This window comes from Anser anser, assembly GCF_964211835.1.
Source record: "Anser anser genome assembly, chromosome: 1".
Lineage (NCBI taxonomy): Eukaryota > Metazoa > Chordata > Aves > Anseriformes > Anatidae > Anser > Anser anser.
The window spans coordinates 131418034-131442746 of NC_139720.1; the positions used below are offsets into that span (position 1 = coordinate 131418034).

General features: G+C 40.6%; 2 long non-coding RNA genes across 3 annotated transcripts in view; both read left to right on the forward strand.

Annotated features, from left to right (window-relative positions):
• Window positions 1–17923, forward strand: part of LOC310895942 — a 39703-nt gene extending 21780 nt beyond the window's left edge. Inside the window, exons 6-7 of the long non-coding RNA XR_014581061.1 lie at window positions 13539–13688; window positions 13979–17923. This is a non-coding gene — a long non-coding RNA (uncharacterized lncRNA). The remainder of the gene's footprint in view (window positions 1–13538; window positions 13689–13978) is intronic.
• Window positions 17924–18099: 176 nt separating this feature from the next.
• The window catches only part of LOC310895948, a 28748-nt gene continuing 22134 nt past the window's right edge, over window positions 18100–24713 (forward strand). For both annotated transcript variants that reach the window (XR_014581070.1, XR_014581071.1), the window contains exon 1: window positions 18100–18805. This is a non-coding gene — a long non-coding RNA (uncharacterized lncRNA). The remainder of the gene's footprint in view (window positions 18806–24713) is intronic.

The window sequence follows — 24713 nt, forward strand, 5'->3', positions numbered from 1 at the left end:
CCAGACCAGCTTGTTTAAAGCTTCCTCAGGGATCTTTGCTCCAGAGATACCCTGACTGGGCTGAAGGGCAGGTGAGCAGCTCTGTTTCTTCCTGAACCTCCCAGTGTCATCACAGTCACCTTGATTATGTCTCAGCCCTGTCCCTTTCCCTGCTTGGAGGCCTCTTCTCAGGGAGGGGCTTTCTTAGGGTCCGTTTTGGGCAGTGCTCTATTGCTGAGCTGAGGGGAAAATAGCCGGGGCAGAGGCAAAGGACAGAGCCTGTAATAATAAAGTCGTCTTTCCACACCCTGTTTTTCATGTTCCATATTTGAGTTTGAAAGCTTGGTATTTTGAACTATGACTCACCAATTTTGCTTTATTGCTAATGGTCTGTGATTGGTAAATTTTATGACTTTAATCAGTCAAGCAGCTGTGTGCAAAGTAAAGCTAAGCAGACAGTTTTCAACTGCTGCACTGAATAGGAATAGATAATAGAAATAGATAATGAGACTTTGCCATGTCCAAAAGTACATTGATTAGTCTGACATTGCAGGCATAGCTGGTGTGCACACACACAAAGGCAGCACTTCCTGCTTTTGTTTACATTGAGTTTCCCCCGTAGTTTTTGCATTTCTGTGATTTGTCTGTTAGTCAGAGGGGCGCACGGTGCCAGGGCCTTGCCGCCTCGTGGGACCTTCAGAAATGCCTGAGCTCAGTCGGGGGGAAGAGAGCCCCAAAGTATTCAGCGTGGTCACACAGAGCAGCGAGAGAGAACTTCCCTGCAGAGCCTTGTTGAGGATTACACCCTCCCGCGGACACTCTGTAATCTCATAATCCCTAACCTATGACTTGCCTCTGATCTCCTCTCACTCCAAATTATTTAGACTTCAAGTAAGAGGAAGTTTAGAGAAGAACAATTACCTAAAACCATTTCCATTAAGCTCCTAAAACATTTTTAGCCAGTTTAACGGAGCAGTTAATGAGAGCAGTAGAGGAGACCTTGGGAGGTTGGCGTGGATGCCTTTCATCTTTTTGCTCTACTTTTCTTATCTCCACCACTTCTGCTGAAGCGAACAACCAAACAAGATGTGTTTCCAGTATGCACTTAACACTTTGTGTGTTGTAGTTGAAAGAGTGGAGATTTTATTTTTATTTTTAATTGATTTAAGAGTTTTAATTGATGTGATATGTATGACATGAAATGTTTCCTCCAGAAATACACAAACAAACCTGGAAATGATAGGTTTGATTACTACTCAAAAGTAGATTCACTTCACCACTTTTTTTTGTACAGAAAAATAAATTCTTATGTTATAGCCATGCAGTAAGCCTTATACTACAATGGGGAGAAGGTTAGAATATATAGAATATCCTTTCAGTTTCTGGTGTTTTTTGATTTTGTTTGTTTGTTTTGTTTTGTTTTTGGTTTTGGTTGTTTTGTTTTCAAAATGATTTTCAAATATAATTTCAAATTAAGATAACTTAAAATGTAAAAGAGACTGGCATCAGTTATTTATTCTTTACAAATAAATTTATTTTCTTAATTTTGTTATTCACATATCTCTAAAATATGCAACATTCTGCTATATATATCTACTTTTACACAGTTCTTAGGTAAAAGTGAACTTTTACATACCATTTTTCCTTATCATTTTAAAACACAATACTTAAAATATTTGCATTTTCAAAACCATCCCCTTCTTTGTCTCCCCCCCTCCCCCCAAATATTGCAGTTTCTTTTGTTCTGTGGGGTTTTCTTCATAGTATGAAAGACAGAACAAAAATATGCACATCCCAGAAATATCAGTAATAGTAATAATAATTTATTTTTCGTGACTATTGAAAAGCCACAATTAGCAAGGCCTGTAAAAACAAACCTTGTAAGAATATTTACAGGAAAATAAGAAACATCACAAAAATGTATTTTCAGTTGAGCAGAAATGAGGGAAAATAACTTACTGGAAGAGAAGTACGACTGGAATCTGTCACCACATATCACTCAGTGACTCCCCTTCTCCTGTGCAATTTTTGTCTTTGTATTTGAACTGCATTTTTTTTGTTTTGTTTTGTGTTTTTTTTACTATCATTTCAGCTGATTGTTTTTTACAGTGTGTCTCTGATCTCTGCTGGGGTCTCAAGGTGTTGCAGTAAGATAATTTGTAATGGGTAAAATGACAAACATCCATCAGTCCCTACAATGATTTTTTACAAGGCTATCAACATACCTATTTGAAAACTATCCCAATTATTTGGCTTTCAAAAGCAGACTTAGCCCTTCTGTACTGAAGTTTTTGCAATATTTCATTTGATGATTTCTGCACAAAATTTTACAATCACATTAATCATTGGAGTAACTTCTATAATTTTACAAATCCAAAATAATAAACACCATCACCACTAAAACAATGTAATTCACTTAAAGGTGTTGCATCCTTTTAAAGTCGGTAGTACACTGGAGTCTGTCCTTTCCTTGCTGTTATATTGGAACCACAATGTAAAAATGCACTGTTGCCTTCGCAGGAAAATATCATTAAAAGAGAGTGCTTTATCTCTTTTACCCCTTTGACCTCTCGCTCCCAGCAATAACTAGCTTACTGTAGCTGTATTCTTCCTCTCTTAAAGCAAAAGCAATTAATCTGCTTTCAAGATTTGCAGAATCTCATATTTCAAAAAGTACCTGGTTTTGCTTAGAATGGCCTTGTTGTCATCATGTGATTGAAAAATGATCTGAAACTTTTTATCAAAGATCAAACAAACCCAAACTGTACTTACCATTAGCTAAGTATTTGGCCTGGGCTGAGTCATTCCACCACATACGGGGCTGGTGAGCTCAGTATCATCCCTGATCAGCACTGGAGCGTGGCACCCACAGGTTGAATTAGACTGCAACATGTCTCTATAAGTGAGTTTAAGCTTGGCAATAGATGTGTGTAACAATGAACTTTTTGTTTAGTTGCTGTGGGTTGCTGTGGTAAAGATGGGTCTTCTAAAAAGCACAAAATCAATTTCATATGATGAGTAACTACGACAGTCTAGAGGAGAGGGTTGATGCAGAGCTTATGAACTGTATTTATATTAGGAGCCTTATGTTAGATTTCAAACTCCAGTTTGAAACCAGTCCAGTGGGTACCCTCACTACTCTTTCTACTGCCTTCTTTGGCTGAAATTCAATGGGTTGATGACAGCACTAACGATGGAAAGCCATAAACCCGAGGAAATCTCATTCAAATGTAAGTAAATGGGAGCAATGCAATAACCAAAATCTGCCAGGTTAAGTTTTGTCTGACTTCTTTTTAGGAAGCCAGAGATTAGAGCAGTTGAGTTTTTCCCTGAGGCAGAGCAAAGGATTTAGATGTAATTTTACAACCCTTTAACTGGACATGATTTCAAACCTGAGGAGTTTGTGCAGGAGAGAAAGTAACGCTCCTCTCAAGGTAGGATTAGCCAAGGAAGAAGAAAAATAGGTGCATAAGGGAGGGGTGAGGGACAGAGAGAGAGGATCCAAAGAACAACTACCACCCCAAATCATACATAGTTGAGATAGAAAAGACAAAAAGATTCTGACATATCCGGAAAAAAAAACAGAGAAGGAAACAGAAGCATGTGTGTTTATTATTTTGTCTAGCACTGTATCCTTCCTGTGCTAACTGAAGTAGAGGATAATTGTATTTAGAAACCCATACACATCTTGGGCATCTGTTAACTTTCATCTGTCCCGTGTCACTGAATAGTAACATGTAAATCCAACATGCTGCAGGCTAGATTTAAGGAATTCAGTGTGTTTAAATCACTGTGGTGTCTGGAAGCTTAGGACAGCCTAGAGGCCATTTAGCCCCATTTCTGAGAGGAGATAACAGACATCCATATTTCATATTAGAAGGGTGTCAGACATGCCAAGGATGGGACAGAGACCAGTGAACCAAGAGAAGATGAAACTCATGTGTCTATCCTTGGGGTCCCAATACAGCAACTTGGCTAGTATTCAGCTAGGGTTGGCCTCATCAGAGCTGAAAAAAATAACCAAGAATAAGGGGAGAAATATATATTCATAGTAGTAAGTGAGTTTGCACATTCCACTCTTCTTGAACTCTTGGACTTGGACCAGAACTTCTTCATTTATATGATATATTGAAATACCACTATTTTTTTCCCCTCTGGTTAATTAATAAAAGCCTCTCACTGGAGTGCAAAGAGTGAACAGTTGAAAAAACAGACACATTCTGAGTTTTTTTCTAAGCTACTTTCCTCAGCAGTAAGAGTTCCACTTAGGCAGAATTAGCTCTGAGTTTGGGAAATTTTATGCAAAAGCCTCATTGTGTTTGCTTCTTTCCATCTCCTACAAAGACCTTTCCTCTTGTCTGTGACCCCACTTCCCTATTGGTGTCTCCTTCTCAATGACCTGAGCTGTTTTAAAATTGGGCAATATACATCATCAGCACCAAAGAGGGTTCATCCACAGAAGAAAGGAATGCAGGATAATTTTTATTTTTATTTTTTTTTCTGAACTAGAAATTTCTAATATTCATCTTAATCTCTGAGCAGATTTAAAGGAACAATATATATCCAAGGTGCTTGTGTGTTGATAGAAGGGACGGTTGCTTCTGTAGCTGGAGCTAGCTTGCACACCTCTTCATTGCATTACACTGCCAGACAGGCAGGTTTCTGGGCAGTGCTCAAACACTTATTTAATCTGCAAGTGTAATACTGGGTGTAAGATGTAATGTGAAGGGCTCAGGTTACCCCTCCTGGGACATAAACGTCCCAACCCATCACTGTCCTCACCATGCACACAAGTAGCAGTTTTCTTCATGTTTTCAATGCTTGTGTAAAGGTACGTGCTACAACATGGCCCTGGAAATCTTTTCAATACCTTTATGAATGCTGCTATACTTTATGTTATTCTAAAGCAGATCTCTGCCTTAGTGACCTAGATATTTGTTAGTGTTTTTTTCTTTTTTTTTTTCTTTTCCTCCATATCTTTCTATAATGACTATAATTACCACTATAACTGGTAATTCACTTATACATAATTTCTCAGAGTACTTGTCATTTGCCCTACCTTTGATTTCTATTTCAAATTACATCTTCTGCTTTGTAGCGGGTTTTGATTTATTTATGACATTTATTCTGTGATCTTCTCTTCTTTCTAAACATTTAAGGTTAGGTTAAAGTCTTCCATGGTATTGGCAACCTGTGTCCCCAGTCCATATGTGAATTAAAAGTAGAAGTTTGTGTAGTGGGGCTGGAGGAAAGCAACCTTCCCATGCTTCACTGGTTGTGAGGATGTAGCCCTGCACTGCATATTGTTGGAAACCAGGGGAAAGCAAATGGAAGAAGTCCCCATTAGGCCACAACTCTTGTGTTGCTGCTGCAATGTTAGCATCATTGCCCTCCTATTGCAGTGTCACAGCTTCTTTTCAGCTCCCAAAATGTGCTGTACCATGCTAGAGAAGAAAAGTGGAGCTTAGAGCTGCAAAGGGGAAAAGCTCACGAATGCAAGAAACAAAATAGAACAAGCACAGGAGAGGTTTCCAAGCTGGTAGGGCTCGAGCACTTGCCCCACGGAGAGAGGCTGGGGATCTGGGCTGGGTCAGCCCAGAGGAGGGAAGGCTGTGGTGACACTAAATAGCACGTAGATAGAACCTTTTGAGGGGTCATCAAGGAGCTGGAGTCAGACTCTTCATGGCATGCAGAAAGACAATGGGCACAAGTTGCAATAAGAGAGATTCAGGCTGGATATAAGGAAAGACCATTTCCCTGTGATGACAGTGTGGCAGTGGAGAAGGTCACTCCAAGAGGCTGTGTTGTCTCTGTCCTTGGGAGGTTTCAAGCCCTGACTGCACCAAGCCATAAGCAACCTGGTCTGACCCCAGGGCTGGCCCTGCTTTGGGCAGGCGGTTGGACTGGAAACCTCCTGAGGCCATTCCTGGTCTAAATAGTCACTGAGGCACTATAATAAGCAGAGCACTTGCTTAGCCTACGAAAAGTACTAGGAATAATTCCTCCAGTACGGAAAGCCAGCACTGCAGCAGAGGAAGAAGGGACAAGGGCTGTGAATAAAGCCTCAGGGATCATTGTCCACTCTTCCCAGATGTATGTGAGTATAAGGCTTGACTTTACCATTTCTTTGGCAGTCTGACTTTCCTCCCATGGTTCCTGATAGCACTGAAGCCGTGACTGCTTCTTGCTGGGGTCGAAATGACCTGGGAATTGCTTACCCTCCTCTTTTGGGAGAGCTGGTGACTCCCAGGTAAGAACCTCCTGTCCCTGCAGGTATTGGAGGGGCTGTGGACACCACTGTCCGTGGAGACACCAGCTGCTGCCTCCATGTCCTCCTGCTGGGTCTCTGTGCTCATTGCAGAGCCTGCAATGTTTTCTATGCTCCGCTTCCCAGGCTTCCTCATCAGAGGCTCCCTGTGACTGCCAGGGGCTGTGGGATTCTTGCAGGTGAGGATGTCTTTTTTCCCCTCCTTGTGTGCAGGCCCTGGAGGTCTCCTGCTTTTGGACCTAGCTGGGTGCTAGCTGAGACTTCTCTCTGGATGGGGAGGTGTTCAGTCTGGAAGAGGCCAAGTAGCATCCTTGCATCATAGTGGGAGGTCCCCAAGGCCTCTTTGAGTAAAGGCCTCCATGTTGCTGGCACATGTGATAAACTTCTGGAGAAACTGCTGGGTGTGACTCGGCAGGAACAGCCTCATGTCATGAGCAAAGGTGATCCTAAGTCAGATGGGATGTCAGCACCCCACCTCCCATGTCTGGGTTGAATTTGTCCCTGTGTCTCCAGGTCAGTACTTGAAGGGTGAAACTCAGACAGAAGTCAAGTTCATTTTTCCCACAGTCCCATTCAGGTTTTAGACACAAATCTCTGCACCCTTTGGGGTTGTTGGCTCCTTTGTGCCCATGCCCCAGCTGCTGATGCCATGCTTTACCAAAGAAATGGAGGCTGAGACAAGTCCCTCTTGCAGGGAGCTCTCAGGAGGCAGGACGTAGAGGTGGTCTCTTCTGATCTCTTTTCTCTGTGTAGAGAAAAGTCACTGCATTATCGTCTCCAGGCCACTTTGTTTTGGCTTGCTGAAGAGAGTTGTGCTTGTCTAAGCCATTTGTGTATGTCCCATGTGCTAGTCCTTTTTTCAGAATTAGTTTGGTTCTGGGTGCATGAAAACCCATTGGGCCCAAGAAAGGTCAATCTTTTAATAAAACCACAGCTGGATTTCCCCAAACTGAGGAGATGCTGACCTTCATCAACCCCCTAGCCCAATAATCAAGGCAATAACTTTAGACAGTGAACAGAGGAAACAAGCCAACAAGCCAGCTGGGCCATGATCTCAGCTTCAATAAGTAGAGTACTAGAAAGGCCCACAGGAAAGTCCCAGCACTCCACCAGGAACAAGCAGCTGGGGAGCACCATGGCAGCCCCAGCCCTGGGTACCTCCCTGGATACGGGGACAGGCTGAGAGCAGTCTGGGGTTTGGGCCTGTGGGTGAGGATCAGGCCCAGGCCCAGGCCCCATGAGGTGTATTAGGGTGAGACCTGGCCCTGAGGTGGCCACATGGACCTCAGGACCCTGGCAGGTAATGTGGCCAGCATGTGCTGGGCTGTCAGTAAGTGACAGGTAACAAATTATAGATACAAGAAGTAGCTGGATTTCCCCGTTGCAGGTTAAAACCAGATATGGATCAGAGCCTTGCATGCCCTGTATTGCTTTATGTCCTGAGCAAACTTAGTGCTGGCTTCGAGCCAGGAAGTAATTTTCCAGTCATTTTTCCAGCTGCAGACTGGAGTGCATTGAATGTAGCCTTTATACTCCTCGAACATCAGGCCCTGAAACAAAGAATATGTGTGCTCTACAAAGACGTTTTGTTATAACTAGGTGGATTGTATTTGCAATTGGGATTACAGTACATGGGAACCAAGATACAAAAATACAAATGAGAAAACCTCTTTCTGATTTTACTGAACAAAATAACCCCCGTAGGAATTGCTGTATACAACATAGTCATCATGTGGCTTATTGGGAAAGCTGAGCATATTGGTCTTGTAAGGGTCCCAGCACATCTGCTGCTGCACCCATGAGTCTGTTTCAATACAGTACAAAAAATGCTATGCATGTTTAGAACCACATTAATTTTAGAATTGCCATAGAAATTGCTGGTGTCTTAGCAGTTCGTTTCTTTGCACAACAGGGCAGAATTGAAAAATTTCAAAATCTTCTTTAGAATGGAAATTCTGAAATTCTTAGGAAAAACAGTACTTTAATACAAAAGTCTGGAGTTCATTGAAATGTTTTATTTTTACTTATTCAAAGCATCACAATGGATTGTGTTGATTCATTTCAATACTAAACTGCAGATCACGACTGTGCATTGTCTTGAGGGAGCTGTAGTACCAAATCTCATTGATTCCCACACTGTGAGCAGGGTCCCTGGCCTGACTCCGTCTTCTGTAATGCATTCAGAATCACAGGGCTTCCAAGGTAAATCCTACAGTTTTGTAAGAAAGGAGTTATGTACATTGCAGGAAACAGAAAATTTCAGCGAAAGCACGAGAGAAATGAAGTGCAGAACTATAGCACACACAAAGGAGAAAATATTAGGCAGTGGTCATTATATGTTTGCTTATTCATGTCAACTCAACGTCCCCCTCCACCCCTCCATCCACCCTCCCCAAAAAAAGCCTTTTGAATCATCGAATCACTAACACGTTTTGTTTTTTTATCCAACCACCCATAAATGAAGTATTTCACTTGATTATTTTGAACAGTTTTAGCAGAATAAAAACTTTGCAAACATAGGGCTCTTTAAAAAGCATCCAATACAAAAGGTGTGGTGACAGAGCAGTTACAGACATTTCTTCTGCCCAGGAGTTCTGACAAGAGAATGGATGAAATACTTTTAAACCCATGAAAGGGAAATTTAGCTTTGGGCAGTCATCCTTCTCTGCTCCTGTCTGTCCCTGTACTGCCTTTGACGCTACTTTGTTGTTGCTCCTCAGCTGAAGGCTGCTACCTGCCATGTAGAGGACCTTCTAGTGGAGGGGTGTCAGTCTGAATGACTCAGATATGTCCTATTCTTTCAGCAATTTCATAGAATCACAGAATAGCTGGGGTTGGAAGGGACCTTAAAGATCACCTAGCTCCAACCCCCCTGCCATGGGCAGGGATGCCACCCACTAGATCAGGTTGCTCAGGGCCTCATCTAACCTGGTCTTGAACACCTTTAGGGATGGGGCATCCACAAATTTTCTGGGCAACCTGTGCCAGTGCCTCACCACCCTCTGAGTGAAGACTTTCCTTCTAACCTCTAATCTAAATCTCCCCTCTTTTAGTTTAAAACCATTCCCCCTTGTCCTGTCATTATCTGAATGAGTAGAGTCATTCTCCGTCTTTCTTATAAGCCCCCTTTAAGTACTGAAGTATTTAAGTATTTAAGTATTGAAAAGCTTAATGAGGTCATTCTGGAGCCTTCTTTTCTCCAGGCTGAACATCCTCAGCTGTCTCAGCCTTTCTTCATAGGAGAGGTGCTCCAGCCCTCTGATCATCTTTGTGGCCCTCCTCTGGACCCACTCTAAGAGGTCCATGTGCTTCTTGTGCTGGGGGCCCCAGACCTGGTTGCAGCACTCCAGGTGGGGTCTCACAAGAGCAGAGCAGAGGGCCATCCCTCTTTTGATGCAGCCCAGGATGCAGTTGGCCTTCTGAGCTGCAAACGTGCGTTGCTGGTTCATGTTGAGCTTTTCATCCACCAGAACTCCCAAGTCCTTCTCTGCAGGGCTGTTCTCAATTTCTTCTCCCAGTCTGTCCTCATGTCTGGGATTGTTCTAACCCAGGTGCAATACATTGTACTTGGCCTTGTTGAACCTCATTAGGTTCATGTGGGCCCAATACTCAAGCTTGTGTAGGTTCCATGAGATGGCATCACTTCCTTCTGTTGTATTGACTGCACCACCCAGCTTGGGGTCATCTGCAAACTTGCTGAGGGTGCACTCGATCCCACTGTCTATGTCATTGATAAAGATACTAAACAGCTCTGGTCCGAGGACAGACCCCTGAGGGACACCACTTGTCACTGGCCTCCACCTGGACATAGAGCCATTGACCACCACTCTCTGGGTGCGGCCTTCAAGCCAACTCCTTATCCACTGAATGGTTCACCCATCAAATCCATATCTCTCCAATTTGGAGATCAGGATGTCCTGTGGGATCATGTCAAAGGCCTTGCAGAAGTCCAGATAGATGACATCATTGGTCTTTCCTTGTCAACTGATGCAGTCACTCCATCACAGAATGCCACCAGTTTGTCCAGGCACAATTTGCCCTTGGTGAAGCCCTGCTGGCTTTCTTGGGTCACTTCTTTGTCTTGCATGTGCCTTGACATTGTTTCCAGGAGGATCTTTTCCGTGATCTTGCCAGGCACAGATGTGAGGCTCACTGGTCTGTAGTTCCCTGGGTCCTCCTTTCTATTTTTGTTTTTATTTTTTTTAAATGGGAGTGATATTTCCCTTTTTCCAGTCACCAGGGACTTCACCTGACTGCCAGGATTTTTCAAAATTTGATGGAGAGAGGCTTGGGAGCTGGTTAAAACAACAACTAAATTTGGCAATATTTTGATTGAGAGAGGTGAGGAAGAGCCTTTGATGGCAACAGAGCTGGCAGACAGGATGGCTGTTGGGTTGCATGCAGAAGCAATTGTAAGCAGCTGGGAGCAGGATTTGAAACTTCTTCCACCATTCTAGCACCAACTTCTTGCACCATTTTTAGCCATATTGCACTCAAGTGCAAGGTGTGTTTCTGCTCATTTAGACACAGTTTTACAAGTTGTGCTTTTCTAGCTTACCTTCTTCAAACAGCACTCCAGAAAAAAAAAAAAAAAGAAAAAAAAAGGCTGTTTTGAACCAAAGATGTATTTTCACTGAAAAAAGACCCCTTGAGTCAACATTAACACATGATGTCCTTCAGTGGGTATGTTGTAGATCTTTTTGAATGTAAATAAATCCACGGTGAATGCCAATGTGACCGTCTCACTAGAGACACGGTATAAATTAATCTTTAAAACTTATTAAATATCCTTAGTGCAGTGGGCTTTGGTGAATATGAAGAGTCCCTTCAAATTGGGCTGTTTCTTCTGGTGGACAGATACAGAGTTAGGAGGGCAGCTTAAGGCATCTTAGGCTACATCAGCTGACTGGGGAACTCACACACCCAGGTGAAAAACTCAGACCAGAAGAGATTTTCCATTTTGAATCCAAAGTCTCAAGAAACTGTATGTTCAACCTTGGGGAGTTTTAGAAAGCATAAATGTCAGGTTCATGCATAACGAAGAAGCTTGCCATTTATATCAATAAATGTGGTTGCTATTTTCTTTCAGAGAATAAGGTTCTGGTAAGCATAGCTATTCAGGTGATCTCTTGCAATTTGGAAGACTGCATAATCCTCGTATTTATTAGTGTGCCACTGTCTGATAGAAATATTCCTTATATGGGTAAGGAATGTATACTTTTAATAACTACAGTACTCACTTTGACAAATACCAGTTGCATGTAAGTATGATTTTGCAGACCCACCAGGCTGTCCAAAGCCTTACAAGGTATTCACCGTAATTGGTATTTGGTGGGGGAGAAGCAGGAGAAATCCTTCATGTCTCAGTCTGAGGCAAACCTGAACATCAAAATGAATTAGGCCAGTTTTTGTGTTTTATCAGCTGATGATAAGGTACATGATACAATCTAATTCTGAAGGGAATTTTAGTATCCTCTATGAGCCAGAAACATGATACCTATTGGGCACTATAATATATTTCTCAGAGCTCTGGAGGTGATAGAAATGAAGAAGAGGGTAAGTACCGTAACGTGAAAGAGTGCTTCTTGTTTCAGAAGTGTGTGTGCTTCCATACAGTTGTGTTTTGTCACCTGATTTCTTCGATGTAACCTACCATGTTAGAAACACTAAGACATTTCCTCTGCTTCCCAATATGATGATATAAATATGCTGCATCTGGTGGAATATTTTGCTTCATTCTGATGCCTTGTTATACCCATGACAGAAAACTACCAGTAAAATTGGGATGGCTCCCTGGCACAGGGACCATTGATTCCAGAAATCCATCAATTTCTATTTTTGCATAGGTGTGTTTTCCTTTGCCTCCAATGATTTGAGTTGCCATTTCCATCCAGCCTTATGACAGACAACAAATTTTTCTCTGTGTGTGTGTGTCATGTAGCAATTGCTCACATTTTTTGTCTGTGGTATTTCCTTTTTTTTTTTTTTTCCTAGAAAACTGTATTGTTGGAAACATTGTTAGCACTGTCAGTAGCTCCATGTTTCTGTCATTAGAGCAATGACTTGGAATTCAGGTAATGCCGTGGACTTTTTGGTTGCTGGGGAGAAATCTGTTTCATAGCCTTTCCCTGCCTGCCGTGCTGTAGCCACCTCTGCTTCTTCTCTTGTCCATGTTGGGTATAAGCTTTTTGTGGTAGGGGCTGCCTTTGAGTAAATATTTGGACAAGATATAGCAGGACGAGATGTAGATTTTTTTTTTAATTTTTTTTTTTTTTTGGCGGGGGGGCAGGGAAGAACTTGTAGGCATGTAATCATGTAAACAAGAGTTGTTTATATGAATCAGGATTTTACCATTTAACAATTTGCTGGCAAGGCCCAGAGTGGGGCTGAAATGCAGTTTTCCTTATGCCATATGCATACTGCAGAGTCACTGTGACAATTTGTTCAGGAGCTGGAGCTTTTCCTCTCCACAAAAGAAATATTGAGCTAAAATGAAGGCCAGTAAATGCTTAATTACTGATACTAAACCATCTTTCATATATATACTGTGAACATGAAACATATTGGACAGAGCTGCTGTCTGGCGCATTTTCATAATATGTGAAACTGGTAAATCAGAAACAGATGGAAGTACTGAAGTGGGAGAAATGCTCTGTTCTCTAATTAACTTGATAACAATACAGAAGAACAACAATATTTGGGTTTTGTGCAAGACCATTGGGTCAATATTCTCTCAGATAGAAGATGGACAGCCAGGACATGAAAATTATTATTCAGGATATATATTTATATAAATTATAATATTACCTGCTTATATTTATCAAGGAGAAGCTTATGAAACAGTTGTCCTTATGGTTCCCTTCTCCATCATTAGTTATTGAACCATCAGATATTCTGCTCTAATGCATTGTATAATGTGCTTTTGCATATCAGCACAATGCCAGGCGTAGAGATGGAGGAAATTAGTCTTGAAAAACGCTGATTTATTGAAAAAGATTTCCTGAAAATATTAGGAATTGAAGGTAAATGGGATTCGTACTTTCAGCTATTAAAAATGTGTTTGGAATGACAAAATGTTTAAAAGTCTCTTTGGACCAACTCATTCTTGATTTCAAAGAGCTGGATTCAAATGCTTTTATGCCTGACAGGCCCACACCTCTGGACTACTCAGCTGTGTAAATATGTGTGTACAAACTTCTGCTCTCTATGCCTATGTTTCTGCTTTATGTACTTGGTTAGATGTGCTAATCACATACCAGAAGCTGAAAATCTGGTGTCTGATGCTTTGCAGGAGTGTCACAGTCCTTCAGCTGGAGCAGAACTGGGGACCCATGCAATCTTGGGGCTGGACAGCGTTTACTCTTGATTGGCCACATCATCTTAAGATTCCTACGAGTAGACTAAGGTGTTATTTTCACCTTCTTTTGGCTGAAAAGTATAGGTAAGACCAACCCTAAAGAAACTGCAAACTAAGGAAGTAAAAATCCAGCATACATCATATGGGCTGGTAGCTGAAATCTTTTTCTGGGAGTTAAGAGATATGAATTCAGACTGCCACAGGCAGAAGAGAAGATGGACCTTAAGCTCTGGGCAGAGTCTAAAACTCAATGAATTACTGAGCAAAATTACAGCTACTGTCCAACAGCTTTTTAAACTTACACATTCCAGTCTTTTGCCTTTCTTAGAAATGCCCCAAATACAATAAATTTTTGTTTGTCTGTTTTGTTTTAGATTTCATGGAAAAACTTCAAGTGCTCTGTCCACCTTCATTTTTTTTTCTTTTTTGTTTTGTTTTGTTTTGGTGTTTATTTGGCAAGATACAGGAGTTTTTTAATTCATTTTGATCCAAACCAAAATGCTTTATTTGTGTGTTTTCTTCTGGCCGTTGATCTAAAAATCCAAATATTCTAACAGTCCCAACTTTAGCAAATATGAGAGCATGGATTTAGTACCATTCCTCTTTCTAAGGGTTTTCCTCTGGACAAGCTGCTGTTTAAGCACACACCAAAGTAAGATTTTGCTCTTAGTGTATGTCTGAAGAGATTCTGCAATGCATAAATCAAACTTTCTGAAAACTGAGAGAGCAGAGCAGTGAGCCTAGGCACTCTGTTTCAGACCTCTGAAGCCGAATGCAGCAGGCGTTGCTCAGTCATGGCTAGAAACCTGATATTCCCTACTAGTTGCAGGAAATGGGGCATATTGCACTTACAGAGGCCAAGCATATTTTGTCTGAGTCATGATCATGTTAAATGCGTTTACTAAGTGAAAATGGGAAAAAAAAAGAGGGAAGAAAAAGGAAAAAAAGAGATTCCATGTAATTGCATGTTCAATTAATTTTAGAAAAAAACAAAACAAAAAAACTTCCAAAGCTCTGGGTAGAAGAGGAGGATGTTTGCTTTCTATGTTTTTTCTTCTTTCTCTCTGTTTCCCATCCCCCCAGAATAACTTACAAAACCTCTTTCAAATGAAGTCTGACCCTCCTATTTGGAACTGGTTTCATGACAGTGAGCAATTATGGTATTTCAAGCATTTGCTAGCTGTAGTCTATGGAGCAATTGCTGATAATCTCCAAATAACTCTTTGGCATCATATGCTTGTGGCTGATGGACAAACCCCTACAACAGAAGACTCAGGGGAGACAGGCACAAGCAATGTGCTCATGAAACTCAGTGAAGAATGTAGGGAGTGACCACAGCTATTGCACATACAGCTGAATTCATCTCAACACAAAGGGAACAGGAGGGTGGCCTTTTTGTTTCAGATTAATGACTGTATCAGTGCAGTGGATCAACCGATCCACTGAATTCTCCCTGAGTTAATCAAAAGAGTGTGAATGTCTTCCGGAGTTAGCCAGACCAGTTACGAGGAAAATGTACACATGGCTCAGAGCAGCACGGAGTACAAAAACTGAACAATCAAAAAAATGAACTTCAAAAAGGGCAACATGTTTGAACTGGCTTCATGCCATGCATTCCTTTCCTTGGGGATACTCAATGTCATGATGGTGAACATACAGAGACTGGAAATGGGAATTACATTTGTACATGTTGTACGTTGCAACTGATATATTGTGCTCACACTGTGATTTCATCACACTGCTGTATCTCAAAATCCTGTGTAAAATCAAATATAATGAAATGTGTAAATGTGGTATTAAACATTGAACCCTCTTTGTGTGGAATAAATAAAGGAACCTGGTCAGAGACCACTGGACTCTGAAACTGCTTCTGACAAGCTTACAAAAACTGAGAAGTCCATTGTGCTGTTTTCCAAATAATACTTTCTCAAGGAAGCTACTGAGGTAGTCAGAAAAAATGTTTGCAATGAGAAGTGTGCATCAGACCAACTCTGTATGAAGATGCGATCCACTCTAGGAAAAGGTCTAAAATGATGATTGTTCCAACTCCTGCATCACCCTTTCTGAGAATGCACTGCTATTGCATTTTTGAGAGGAAACAATCTTCCTCAATGTTCAGCCAGCTTCCTCCTTGAACTACAGCTGGAGGAAGGATGGGCTAGAGGACTACAGGGGGATAAGAGGTCTTCTTCACCTAGTTCCTGTTGAGATGTCCATCCATGTGAGCATTGATAAATTTTGTTTGTGAAATTTTCATGGCTAGCCTAATGAATGTAAAAGACTACATATTTTTTAAATCTTGACAGTGTCTTTACATCAGTAACTTTCTGAATCAATGACTACTTCTTTACTCATGTCATATCATAGAATTTTGGAATAAGAGTATCAAAAGCTAAACAGTCAAGTATTCAAAAGTTAGGAAAAGTCATATTTAAGACTCCTTGCATCATTAAATACATGGAGATATATTAATTTTTGTGTTTTCCTATGATACAGTGTTAAGAAAGCAAATGATATGCCACACTTTAATCATTAATTATTAACTATTAACCATTTACATGTTTTAGTTGTAATTGCTTTTTTAGTCACCGTGTATCTCTTGTTAAATGTATTTGAAATGTATTTTCGGATATGTTATTGAGATCTCTTTTTGTCATGTCCTTTCTGGCAGAAGACATCTGCCAAGCTCTGAGGTAAGAATTTTTGAGTTCTTATCATAGCTTTTTTGTTTATTTTCTGAGAGATACTCCTGTTTCCCACTCAGTCTTTAGAAGAGGACAACAGTTTTTCCAAATTCTCCTTCACAGTTTAAAAAAATCAATTAACATTTGAAATTATAAACTGTGTAGGAGAGAAAAGTATTATTTGAAAGTCTTTTAAATATTATTTCTCATCAGAGGTAATTAGCAAATTATGCATCCAGACTTGTACTAAACTGTTTTCTTCCAACATTTTATCTCTTACAGAGAGACTTGTACAGTACAAGAATATACTCTTAAAGTTAGAACAGCCTAACCTCCTTGTAAACACTACTCCATTTGACATATTCTAGCCAGTTTCAAACAGTCCATGACTTTTTTTTTTTCCTAAAGAATTAAGTATAATATCCTAAGCCGAAGATAGGAAAGATCCCTACTGGTAAACAGTGATTTATAATTGACTTTCAATTACCATTTTCTGCAAAGCCATGCTTTAAATCACTGATAATCTTACTTCTATAACTTTGGAATAATTGGAAGTGAAATTCTTATGTGCAGAAAGTGATGATAAGACCCTACCTTCTGATTTCTCAAACGCTTCTTCTTTCTGACAACTCCTGACCATTTTTAGTGTGTTACAGGCTTAGTAATACTGTATTGCCACATTATTCTTTGCAGATTTACATTTATCTAAGGGTCTTCCAAGAGGCAGCATTTGGCAATATTTACATTATGTAGTGGTCACATCTGTTCAAGGAGGCATTTCAGCTACCACACTTACTTTGTGGCAAGAGTAAGCATGACATTCAAACCATTGCACAAAAATCAGATTTAGCATAACAGAAACATATTTAATAAGTAAATAAAGTGCACAGAGTTATATATGCAGAGAGTTGACATGTTGGGTTTTTTTTCTGCCTTCATTTTTTGAAGTCGTTGAATCAGAGAAAGTTTAAAATAAATCTTTAAGACTTTAAAGGCTTGGCAATGTTAAGTCCTGAAAATTTAGTCTAATGAGAAGCCAGCTGTGGTCAGCCCTCACCAAAATTGCTTTTCCCTGAACTACTCGTTTAAAATGCCAGCTGGCCAGCAACCAGCATATACGTAATGCATTGTGTATTGACATTGTGTAGCTGATACAGAGCTCAACATGATTTTCAAGGCAAACCTGGGAAACTTCCAAAATTAAATCCTAACACTGCTGAAAAGATCAGACCACAGAAATGGAAATAGCTCCACAGCATAATATAACTTTTACTTGGTTGTGTAAATATTAAAAGATGTTTAAAATTATGCCCAGAGATAAGTTTCTTTCATTTAAGCCCTACATTAGATCTCTCAGCTAAAAAATCTCACTGCTTGTTCCCTTTACACCTGGCCTGAGAGGGAAATACTTGTACAGAAATATATGTTTCAGTGTCTGCAAAAGAAGTCTACCACTTTCATGAAAAAGGATGCTGGGAGATCTGAGGCAGAAGTATGGTAATCCTCAATCCTAATTCCACAGCTAGTATCTCTTCACAAACATCACATGATGTATGCTGGTAGATGCACCCACTACACCATCCTTCAGGGCCGTTGAGAAGTAACTGAAATGAAGACCTGAGGAACACCCACAACTGAATTTCTAGGTCTATGTGTGTGCAAGACTATGCTCATTTCCTTGGTAAGGCCCACAGGCTGGATGAGAGCTTCCATGCCTTTTGACTGGGCTGAGTCAAGAGATGAGATTGTACCACAGTACACACCTACCACAAAGGGTAGGTACCACTCAACTTTGCCTCCAGGGGCTACAATGCAAGATAAACATGGCCACTGTGGTTCAGTATCCTATTCTGCTCTCTCACCTATGTGACATACTACTGAGTGAATAATCTGTCATCTCCAGTGAATATAGACTATATTGAGAATAACTGATTTGAAGAAGAAATAGTTCCAACATGAAGTACTAGACATATATGTTTATAAGTGTAATTTTTAATGGAAGTGTTTACAAAGGGCACTCTTTCACACCAAAACTATCTTCATGTGATGGAGCACAAAAGACTTTCTCCAGGCTCTGTATTATTTGTTTTCCCTAAAGGTTTAACAAGTTTACATGAATCTCTCTTTGCCTGGAATGGTAGTTGTTTTTTTTTTTCTTTTTCTTTTTTTTTTTTTTTCCCAGAATAATGGAGCTGTTTCACAATCACTGGCAGACACAAGGCCAATAAGATAACATTTCCTGCATACTTCACATTCCAGCCTCTTGGATAGGAGCTTTTAGATATGGTTTCTTAAATACAGTTGGAGGTTTGAATTAAAATGCCTCTTGAATGTGGCTCCAAGTCTCAGTCAGTCCATTTCTTGAAACACTGAGTAATACTGATGTGTTGACAGAGTATGGCTATACAATCCATTAACAAAAGTCAACACCTGTTCAATAGAAAGCAAGAAACTTGTACACAGCTGCATCAGTTTTTTTAAAAAAAAAAAAAAAAGAAGAAGCCCCAAACTTAAAAGGTAAGGCTCTTTATTTTCCAATAACAAGTTAGAATAACAAATTGGTATTTCTTTTTCACTTGTTCTTGCCCAGTCTAGCACAAGCCTTCTTCTTATGTTGTCATTCAGCCATTAATCTGGTGATCTATTTTTTCAAATAAAAAATGCTTTTCTACATTTAGAGGAAATATTGCCCTTGTCATCCATTGAACAAACAAAGCATACTGGTGGTTTTGGTTTTGGGTTTTAGTGCAGCTGAGTAGCACTTGGTGAGGTATAAGGTATGAGGTATATATATTTCCCATTAGGCATAAGGTTCTACATCTCAAAGAGCCTGTATGCTGGTAATAGGACCCAGAGAAAGATTTTTTCTTTCCTCCAGAGTGCACTAGAGCAAAATACTGGTCGTTCCATTTGTACACTGATAGTGACCAAATCAAAGTACCCCTTTTCAAGGCAAAGCATTATTAGCATGACTTACGGTCTTAGTGTGTAGGTTGTGCCTTTATTTCATTAAAACTTCTGGATTCCTACAACGTGTGAGAAATTCATATGCATGCAAATCTGTATCCCGTCAAATCTGATATTACTTTTTTTTTTTTTTTTTTGCAATGCAGGAGTATTGCTTGAGTCTTTGTCTTGTTTCCCCTTCATCACTGTTATGTCAAAGTACTTACCTTGTGCCTTTGATGGGGCTGAAATCTGTCATGTGGGACCCATTTCTTCTTCAGGGGAGATGTTATGTTTTAGTACGGTGATTTGGCTTAGTTAGATAGTTAGTCTGTAGCTATATTTTTTCTGTTCCTACTTTTTAATAATGATATGTGTTTATCTTAGAGAGATCAAGGTCAAAAAGAGCATGCTTTGCTGTGGTCAGTTGTAAGTTCCCGAGGAAGTTCATTCCATCATCTGTGCACCATCCCCAAGAGAGCTGTCCCTATATAAGAAGAGGTGTAACCCTCTAGTACAAAATTCTTTTCTGCTTAAGCAGTGATGTTAGCTGCAGTTCTCACCCCAGAGTTTTAGCTGAGCTTTTGCATTTGCTGAACTTGACCCAGTAAGTGCCTTGAAGGTTTCGCCATTTCATAGATAGTCTGTGGGAAGTCGATGGCAAGAGCTGATGCAAGCCTGGTGCAGTCTACCCTGTGTTGCTGAACAGAAAGCTCTCCACTAGGAGCAGCCCCCTGCAATTTATCATTAGTGGATGTCATTTCAACAAGTAGGGGAATTCCAGCAAAACACAATGAAACAGTTTTACAAAACTGCTAAAAAGTAGGTTCATTCATTTTTTTTTCTCAAGGCTCAAAATTGCATGAATTGTGTAATGATCTGAGTAATGAACCAGGGCAGGGATCTTACATGGCACTTCTGTGCAGAAACATTAAGACTAGAAGCTGATGGAATGGAAGCTGAGTCAATGCAGTGCCATGTTGGGCTAAAGCTGACCTCAGGAAGAACTGAGTGCCTTGGATGTCTGATTGCCTCCAAGCTGCAGACCAGTATTGTGGAGAACAGAAAGACTGCAACAATGACAAGTCCATGGGAATTAAGAGGCCTTACTTTCAAGGTCATTGTCTTCCACTAGAAGACAGTTGACTCCAAGGTTTTGAGATGAGATAGACATCTGGGCAAAGGGAAGACTATTTGCCACTACGTGACCAAGAATAAAAGAGTAAAGGAGTCACAGTGCACAAGAAAATATGACTTTGCTTCTGTAACCTGTTCAGGAGGCCACTTCCCCCTGAAAGCCAAAGTCCTGTAGTTAGATTACTCCCTGCTTAGCTTTAGAGTTGGATGCTTCAGAGCATGGGTAGAAGCCCAACCTACAGAAGATCCTTGGCTCAAAATGGAGGCAGTGGTTGAATTAGATGCTTCTGGGAGTTGTTACTTTACATATGTTATCTAAGTCTTTGAGGAGAGGCAGTGAACTGAACTGAGAGCCTACCGTGAAAAATGGAAAATCCTGCTCTCATCTTAATGATCCTGCCACTTCCCTTGCCTTGACCCTGGCCAGACCAACTGTGAGTGGAGAGGAAGCTCACTAGCTCTCTCTTTCCATCCAGGGTAATTCACATAGGCAAGTTTATGCTGGGATAACGAACTAGCTTGGTTTACAGAAGCCAACAAGTCCCAAAGCTGGTAAGAAGAATAACCACGTAAGGGCCATGTAGCTGAGAGTGTGGGAGAAGAACTGAGAGAGGATCTGGAGGGTGGGTACATTTACCTGCTTCAGAGCCATTAGATACACTGCACAGTTAAGGAAACCACAACCCAAGACAGACTGTTTCTTGAATGTTTAAGTGAGCACGAAACAGCACTGCAGTCGAAGCAGCTATGTGTTTTCCCTGGCCTTCTATTCTGGCCTCTCCAATGCCCCTCCCTTCTACGTTGATATACTGGTAGTGTTCATGTACCTCAGCTGAAAACTGACTGGACAGCAAAAGGTTATTTTTTTAGTGGGTTATCACAGATAGATAGTAACTAAGGAACAGTAATCACATACACAAAAGATGTACTCCCACTAGGGAAAGAGTCGGCCACATAAGCAGAGCCCCAGCACAGTGCTTCAGAAGTGAATGGTGAACACCGTGTATTCAGAGGCAAACAAGCTCTCACCAGTATGAAGCCAATTCATCCTGATGCAGCTTTGTCTGTCCACTGAATACCAGACCAGAGAAGGATTAAAGATGCTCTGTGTGTACCAAGACACTGTAGTTTTCCCTCCAAATAGAAAGCAAGGAGGGGTGAACTGTTGCTTGCTTTAATATACTTGCTGCATTTATTCCCTTTGGGCTGCTTCCAAATGGGGAGTAATATGGCTGCTGTACTTTGACTTTTCCCATATCTTCTTTTCACAAGTTTGTGCACAATGTTTTTCTCTCAGACTCCAAGAGTACTTATGTCTCTTATAAGGTCTCTGTCCTCCATTCTTTGCTGTCTGTAAGGACACACAAAACACATTTCAGCTCTTTCCTTTTATTTATTTATTTATTTATTTAGTGGTGGTGTTTTTGTTTTGGTTTTATTTTTTTATATAATTTGCTTTGTCTTCTTCCATTCATTCTGCATAAATGAGTGGGCTCTGGCGCCTCTGGGAACAGAGACTTGCTATACTGGTACAACAGGTGTAGCACAGCAGGCTCCCTCTGGCACAGGCACATTTTCTGTAAGGTTGCTGGCACCACTGGTGACTCTGGCAAGCACTCCTATTACACATTCCAGGTCTTGCTGCCAATTTACGGCTGTCCTGTGTGCAGCATCACTGTTGCCCCTAGTTGCTGAGCACAAGAGTGGATGCAATATAGCCTGGGGCATGTTTTGGAGTTGGGAATTCCTTGGCTACCGTGGTCTTAGTTGTTTACTGTCTGCTACACACTCCAAGAGAGCAACTGGTATTTAAAACATAGGAAGCCCCCAGAATTTTGAATCTAAACCCCTAGAAGTCTCAACAAAGGTTTATTGGGTTAAGATTATTATTTATTTTATTTTTTTTTTTTTTTTTTAATCCTGAGATTTTATCCTTCAGGGCCTTTGAAAGGGTCTTTAAAAAAGAGGGTTTCCATTTCAGTTCCTACGTGAATGTTAATGAAGTTTCATAAAAATACTCATGAGCCACAGCTGCTGATCTTTGTAGACTCTGAGTGTCAGGGCACAGAATCACACTGAAAAAGCTTGGAAACTTTCAACACTTCCAAATCTGAGCTGAGCCTCTTGCTCTGGACTATCTAACAACCCAAACACTGAGCCTTTACCAAAAGATATACTCACTATTTTAGTCTATATCTAAGCACATTCTAGATTACCTCCCTGTAAGTTATATTAAAGCAGTATCTTTCATTTCTGGTTAGTACTAGAACTTAATTACTATACAAAGAATAACATATAGAATTGTCTATTGTCCTTTACTCAGCTGCTTTTAAAATTTCACATTATCAAGTGTGTACATTATATCTCTTTGTTTCTGTTTGCAAATAGTCTGCAAAGAGCCTGCAATTTGTCTACCTGTTGTTTGAAAACTGTATTCCAATTCTACCTAAGAGAATCCATGTTTGCACTCAGTTGCAACCATTCGTCCCAATTTAGAGTTGATTTGTCTAGGTATGGAGGTCACATTACACTTTTCTTCTCCCCATTGCATAGGCATAACATCTGGAATCAGGTTTCTGCTGTGCATATTATCTGTTCCAAACATAAAATCTTCCTTCTGTGAATATTAAGCAGCATTTGCTTGCAGCTTGGTCCTTTGACAAGCATTCCTGCCAGTGACCTCATTTGCTAGAATTCTGGAGAAAGGTAATACATATGGGATGCTGAACATACAGCTGCAGAACAAGCCACCAACACTTGTGGGAGCTTTTATTTTGAGTTATTTATCTAAATACAATTCTCAGGGATCAGAAAATCACTGTCTGGAAAGTTGTACTATTACCTCATTTAGAAGTGCTGAGAATTCATGGAAGCTTAACTTCTGTATAATTGAAATTATCTTGTCATGAAGGAGCCTTTACAGTTCATTAAAAGTAGACTAACACAGGTTTCTTTCAAATATTTTAGCCTTTTTGTCTTCAGGTGGTCTTTAATAAAAGAAGGAGAGAAATGGGAAAGAAGGAAATCTTTTCCTCAAGGGTACATGCTGTAAATAAGAACTTATGTTGCTTGCACAGGGAAAGGAACTTTATGTGTAGTTGGTGTCACAAAACTGGAGATTCTGGAACACTCAATGTGGCCTTTTTCATTAATTATATTTAACGCATCCAATGTAGTTTTTGGTTTTGTTATATTTATTTTTTTTATGATGTCAAGTAGTGATAACCAGTCGAGTAAAATGTGACCAGCAAGGGAGTAAAGCCTCATTTATTTATTTGCAATGCAACATAGAACAGTAATTAGAAGAGAGGCAAAAAATAATCCAATATATTCAGCCTAGTGGTGTGAGCAGCATATTGAGAAGGCCAGCATGCCGGAGTTCCTCTACCTTTTGATCTTCCAACTATTGCAATGTGGTCTTGCACCTTGCAGTTTGCTATCAGGATGAACACTATCTGCAGTTCAGCTAGAGGTGTAGGTAGTGTAGGAAAGCAGTACAGCCTGCGGATCCATTTGCTTGTACGGGGATGCCAAAGTGTGTGAAATTGGTGTTTTCGAGATTCTGGCTGCTGTTTTGCACTAAATCACAGAGAAAATTGCAAGTGGAAAGGTACAGCCCTCATCCTCCTTACCTCATGGGGCTCCTTTCAGCACCAGCTTCCCCATCCCATCGCCCTGCATATTTGGTGCCTCTTCCTGGGCAGTGGCTATGGTCCAGCCATAGATGCTCTGGTCTATGTATGTTTGCTCAGCTGGCTTCTCCCTCAGAGAGGTAGAGAGGAGGAGGAGGAGAGGTGCCTTCGTGTGCCCAACCTCTCCACACCTCTGATCATGCCTTTGCACATTGACATTTCCTTCTCCTGGGGCTTGCTTCAATTTATCACAGCTTACACCATGATGTTTTAAAAAGCTAGATCTTGAATGCTGCATGTATTCAATACGGCTATGAGGGAGACTGAAATTATGATGGGACAATATTGTAGGGCCTTTAGAAACTGCAGTGTCTCACCTGCAGCTGTGACACCATGCTTGGTCCTGGGGCAGAAAGGACTGTGCAGAAGAGGAAGAGGAGGACAGGTTTAGAGGTAGAACACAGGAACATTTGCAGTCTGGAAGAAACTCCCCTGAAGAGACACTAGAAAGGCTGAGGTTGCTTTATCACAGAGAAAAAGTCAGAATTAGTACCATGATGAAAGCACAGAAATAGTGAAAGGGTTAGGTATGTTATTCTTGTTTTCATGGATGAGATGGTAAGATCTGAATGATTAATAAAGAATGTGTATTTATTTCTGGTTAATAAACACTAAATATATGTTAGGCATATGATGAACCATATAGTACA